The sequence below is a fragment of the Dipodomys spectabilis genome, unplaced genomic scaffold (assembly GCF_019054845.1).
Source record: "Dipodomys spectabilis isolate Male_0828 unplaced genomic scaffold, ASM1905484v1 ptg000004l, whole genome shotgun sequence".
Classification (NCBI taxonomy): domain Eukaryota; kingdom Metazoa; phylum Chordata; class Mammalia; order Rodentia; family Heteromyidae; genus Dipodomys; species Dipodomys spectabilis.
Genome location: NW_024870681.1, coordinates 1,620,204 through 1,625,991, shown reverse-complemented (window position 1 = coordinate 1,625,991; position 5,788 = coordinate 1,620,204). Strand labels below are relative to the sequence as shown.

The following is a 5,788-nucleotide window of genomic DNA, read 5'->3' as shown; positions in this document are numbered from 1 at the left end:
GTTCAGGCCCCACGACCGGACCAAAAAAAAAAAAAAAGAATCCTCTGATCGATGTACAAAACGTTATGTCGAAAAATGAACTTTACAACTTTGGTGGGGGGGGGGAGGGGGGTGGATGGGAAGGGATGGGAAGGGGAAACAAAGGAGGAGGCTGCAATGCTTGATAAGAAATGTACTCATTATCTTGCCCATGTAATTGTAACCCCTCTGCACAGTTTTGTCACAATTAAAAAATACATTTATTAAAAAAAAAAAGAATCCTCTAATCCTGTGTGTGCAAATAGCCAGCCAATTACAGCCCTGAAATACCAAACCCAAATTCTTCCTGTGTAGGCACAGAAAAAAAAAATTAAATATAAGGAAAAGACAAATACAGGCTTATTTCACAAATTCCTTGACCCTGTAGAGTTGTGAACACCTGGTAAATTGGTCAGTTTTGTTTTTTTTTTCCAGCCAGTATGTAAAGAAAGAATTGTTTAAGACTATGAAAACCTTTCATTTGGGGCTAAGCAACCAATTTCTCAGTTATTCCAAGGACTGACAATCTCTCCATGTAATCAACAATGGAGAGTGTGTATGTGGCGGGGAGGGGGAGGGTGGGTATAGTGGTGATGCCACTTTGTACTATTGTTTTTAAAGGAGTCTGGCTGTAGGGAGCTCTTGCAGATGCCTTTATTGGCAGCTTCAACCTGGTTCTTTGGAGTTACCATGGCAACAAGAAGCCAAATCTAGGGAGGGGGCACTGTTTATTGGTGAGAGATCAGGAACCAACTGAAAGGACAGTTTTTTTGAAGGAAGCTGGGATTGTTGGCAGTGGAAAGGGTGGGAAAGGGATTGAGCAGGATGTTTATGTATTAGTATAGGATGAATCCAGACACCTAGACCTCTTGGCAGTATAGATACACAAGTAGCAAAACCCACAGAACACAAGAAGACTGCCTAGTAGCTTTCTGGCATGGTTTCTGCATCCTAATTGCCTATATTTCAAAGATAGGAGTGAATGACCCTGGGAGAGGTCTAGAAGCTAGAAATGGTTTGTCTGTCTGTCTCTTTCTCTCTCTCTCTCTCACACACACACATACACACACACACACACACACACACACACACACACACACACACACACACACACACACACGCTCTGAAGTATTAATGGTGTCCTGTAGGAACAGGAAGAGTCTGTTCCTCTAGAAAGCCAAGAAATGGCAGAAGCTGCCTGTGGCTGGGTAAAACTCACCTGGGAGGTGAGTGAGGTTTGTATTTGAATTCCTGGTGACACAGACACATGGTTTTCACTGATTGCAATCTTCCAGACAGTAGAAACAAAATGCTTCTTTTAGGGAGCAGCTAGAGTGTACAGGAGAGTGTGCTTTTCTTATAGTCACCTTGAATCTCATGCCTATCATCAGCTGAAACTCTTCACCCCCAACTTAGCCATCCAGCATGCTCAGGGTCAAGGATCAACTTCTCCTTCCTTTCTTCCCTACCTCTTTGATTTTTTCTTTCTCTAGAGTAGGAGGCTCCAGGGGACCACAGCTGACTCTACCAGGCACAGAGGGTTGAGTCATCCTGCAGGCGTCAGAGCTGTTAGCAACAGCTCTGCTGATCTGTATGCAGCTCCAACTCCCTCTCCAGTTCAGAGTTTGGGAGCTGTCTTGTTCGAAAGTAAAGAACAGAACACAGATGGCTGGTAACAGGATCCCACAAGGGCCTCCTTTCCCACTGAGCCCATCCTGCTAATCCTTTTACAGAAGAGAAAAATAAATGGTGAATGGAGAAAAAAAAAAAAAAAAAGAGTATCAGCGTCTACATGTTCTGTGGATCTTTGGTGGAAGGTCACTGAGAAGGCTTCTGGCTATCCATTAAATTTCCCAAGCATCTTCCCTCCCAGGTTCTTCTTTCTCCTCACTCTTTTCTTCCCCCTCTGTGCCTCTCATTTTCTATTCCATCTCTTTGTTCTCTGTAGTGTTTTTCAATCTGATGGAGTATTCTGCCTGCATATCTTCTATTTGAGCCAGACATTCCTCTCTACTTCATGTCCGTAAATCTGATCCAGGGTCTTTCACTCCTAAACTCGAGTGATCCTCCTGCCTTAGCCTCCTCAGTAGCTGGAATTACAGATATGAGCCATCTGCATATGGCTGCTCTGTCATTTACTGGCTGTATGAGCTTGGACAATTTCTCTTATAATATATATATATATATATATACACATATGTATATGTGTGTGTGTGTGTGTGTGTATATATATATATACTAAAATGCACTTTGCCAACTGGCTCACATATTCTGTAAAGTTAGAAAGAGGTAAGATGTAGAATTTTGAATATAATAAGTGTCTAATTCTTTCTCTTTCCTTTCTGTTGTAATAAAGGTATGGTGTTTCTTAGAAAAAGTGAGACAGGTGCTGTGGCTCATGCCTGTAATCCTAGCAGCTAAGAAGGCTGATAGCTGAGGATTGTGGTTAAAAACCAACCCAGGCAGGAAAGTCTGTGAGACTCCTATCTCCAGGCAGGAAAGTCTGTGAGACTCCTTTCTCCAATTAACAACCATAAAACCAAAAGTAGAGCTGTGGCTCAAAGTGGTAGAGTGCTAGCCTTGAGCAAAAGAGCTCAGAGACAGAGCTCGGCCCTGAGTTCAAGCCCCACAACTGACAAAAAAATAAAAAAGAAGAAGAAGAGCTCAGAACTCAGGGACAGCATCCTAGCTCCAAGTTCAAGCCCCACTACTAACAAAAACAACAACAAAAAAGTGTTCCACTGAAAAAGATAGCATTCATGCTCAAAGTGCTTCTGTTGCAATTGTGGAAAGAAAAAAGAGTAGACAGTAGGTATGAGTTTTATAAGATTAGAAGACTTTGTAAAATCTAGCATGTCAATACATTAATATTGCTTTTCCCTAATATAGGAATTCTTCATGAAGATTGCTGTTTTTTGCCTACTAACTGTACAGAATTTTCCTTAGAAGATAAGATGCTGGGATGCTGGTTGAATGTATGGCTAAAGGTAAGGAATCATCAGTCATCTGTATTTCCATCTCTACTAGTGGGTGGTGGGGCACATGTGCGTATTTTCCTTCCTTTTGAGCTTCATTAGAACACAAGATCACTGCTATTCTTCACTCTAGGAAACAAGGAGGGATGGGTGGAAGTCTGTAAATGCCAGGAGAAAAGTTATGTGCAGGATGGTATTAGCTTTGGCACTGAGTCTATCGGAAGTGTTTGTACAATCAGGTCAAATGCCACTGTTCAATTTATGTGATTACCAAAGACACAGCTGACACAGGGTTGTGGTTTGACATGGTTCCTTTGTTGCAGGTAATAAACATGTGTAATGTCAATTATACTAATCTGTTTTGCTCTAGTTGAAACAAGAAGGAGGCTGATGATGAGGCCAGGACACTGTAGCTCATTCTGTCCGACCAGGCAGCTCTCTGACAACACGTTTTTCCTGTCTCTCTTTGTAACTGCTAATTAGGTTCTCAGCTGAGCTGTCAGGAATCTTGACAGGTTTCACAGGCAGTCACCATCTGACAATTTACAACTTTGGGCTTTTCACAGCTGGCATGTTCCCTCCCAGAAAACTGAAGTTTCTCAATCCTATGCTCCTCCTATCATTCAAAGATGATCTAAGAGGAGAGCTAGCTTTCTCAATGTATTGTCTAATTCCAGAGCAGACTGTGGTCTTATGATGGTGGTGGGGAAACCTCTGAATCTGTGTGTGAAGTGAGTAGTAAGAGATGACTCCATGGTTTGGTAATGGAGAAGGAGTCATCAAAGCAAGAAGAAACTTGAAAGGATCAGAATTTGACATAGCTTTTCAAAATGAGGAAAAAAAGTTAATAAAGTTGCCTTTTCTTGTGTGTGTGTGTGTGTGTGTGTGTGTGTGTGTGTGTGTGTGTTGACCATGGGGCTTGAACTCAAGGCCTAGCCTCTACCACTTTGAGCCTTAGAACCACCTCCAATTTTCTGGTGGTTAATTGGAGATAAGCATCTCACAGCCTTTCCTGCCTCAGCTGGCTTTGAACTGTAATCCTCAGATCTCTGCCTCCTAAGTAAGTAGGATTACAGGTGTGAGCCACTAGCACCTGGCTTTAAAGTTGTTTTTGCTTTTGGGTGGGTGATGCAATTTAGTGGTAAAGCACTTGTAGCATGCAAAAAATAAATGACTATTCTTTTCCCTCTCCTTTTCCTCATTCCCCCACCTCCTCCGGCCCCATGGTACTGAGGATTGAACTGAGGGTATCACATTTGCTAAGCAAGCCTCTGCCGCTTGAGCTGTTCCCCCAATAGTAGCCTTTAACTCTTAACTCTACCCCCCAAGGAGAGCTAGGATACCAGGTGCACACCATCACACCTGGCTTTTCTTCTGCTTTAAAAAGTTCAGTTCTTGGGCTGGGAATGTGGCTTAGTGGTATAGTTGCCTAGCATATATGAAGCCCTGGGTTCGATTCCTCAGTAACACATAAACAGAAAAAGTCAGAAGTGGCGCTGTGGCTCAAGTGGTAGAGCACTAGCCCTGAGCACAGAAAGGCTCAGGGGCAGTGCCCAGGCTCTAAGTTTAAGCCCTGGGACTGGCGAAAGAAAGAAAGAAAGGAAGGAAGGAAGGAAGGAAGGAAGGAAGGAAGGAAGGAAGGAAGGAAGGAAGGAAGGAGGGAAGGAAGGAAGGTGTCCATACTACCTGAACAATTAAATTGCATTGAAATAGCCAAAAAAAAAAAAAAAAAGGAAGGAAGGAAAGGAAAAAGATAAAAACTCAATTCCTGCTGGTGGCTTACATCTGTAATCCTAGTTACTCAGGAGGCTGAGATCTGAGGATCACAGTTAAAAGCTAGTTCAGGCAGGAAAGTCCATGAGACTCTTATCCCCAACTAACCCCCAGAAAACCAGAAGTGGAGCTGAGACTCAAAGTGCAGAGGGACAGTACCCAGGCCCTGAGTTATGACTGGTGCTTGCTTCAGCAGCACATAGACTAAAATTGGACCAATACAGAAATTAGCCTGACCCCTGCACAAGGATAGCACACAACTTTGTGAAGTGTTACATATTTTTTAATCTGTTTTGAGGAGTGTAGGGGAACACATAAACTGTGGGACAAAGGGTGAACAAATGCAGCAGTGATACTTACTAGACACTGTGTTAAAAATGAACTATACAACTTGTTGATGGGAGTCAGGAGGGAAGAGGTGATCTGTTAAAAAAGAAATGTATTCATTTCTTTTTGTACTGTAACTCTTCTGTACATCACCTTTATAATAACCATAAAAAAATAAAAGCTACAACTGACAAAAAAAAAGTGGAACCAACTCCAGTAACCATTACAAATGAAGGAATAAAAAATACGGTATATACTCAAATTGGAATGTTGTTCAGCCTTAAAAAGCAAAGGGAATCTGACATGTGACAACCTTGATGGATGTTTAAGACATTATGCTAAATGAAATAAGGTGAGTCATAAGAAACAGCAACTGTGTAGTTCCACAGGGAGAGGAGGAATAGAAAGTTACTAAGATGAGGGGCTGGGAAGGTGGCTCAGTGGTAGAGCGCTTGCCTTGCATGCCTGAGGTCCTGGATTCGATTCCTCAGCACCACATAAGCAAAAAGAAAAAAGCCGGAAGTGGCGCTGTGGCTCAAGTGGTAGAGCACTCGCCTTGAGCTGAAGACAACGTCCAGGCCCAGAGTTCAGGCCCCACGACCGGACCCAAAAAAAAAGAAAAGAAAAGAAAGTTACTAAGATGATGAAAAAAGTTCTGCTGCTGATGGTGATGGGTGGCACAACAATGTAAATAT

The 5,788-nt window shown here is 42.5% G+C and overlaps 1 non-coding gene across 1 annotated transcript; it reads left to right on the top strand.

Annotated features, from left to right (window-relative positions):
• Window positions 1-4,946: 4,946 nt before the first annotated feature.
• On the top strand, window positions 4,947-5,050 carry LOC122120559. Its single transcript, XR_006149730.1, has one exon. It is a non-coding gene; the product is annotated as a U6 spliceosomal RNA (small nuclear RNA).
• Window positions 5,051-5,788: the final 738 nt, after the last annotated feature.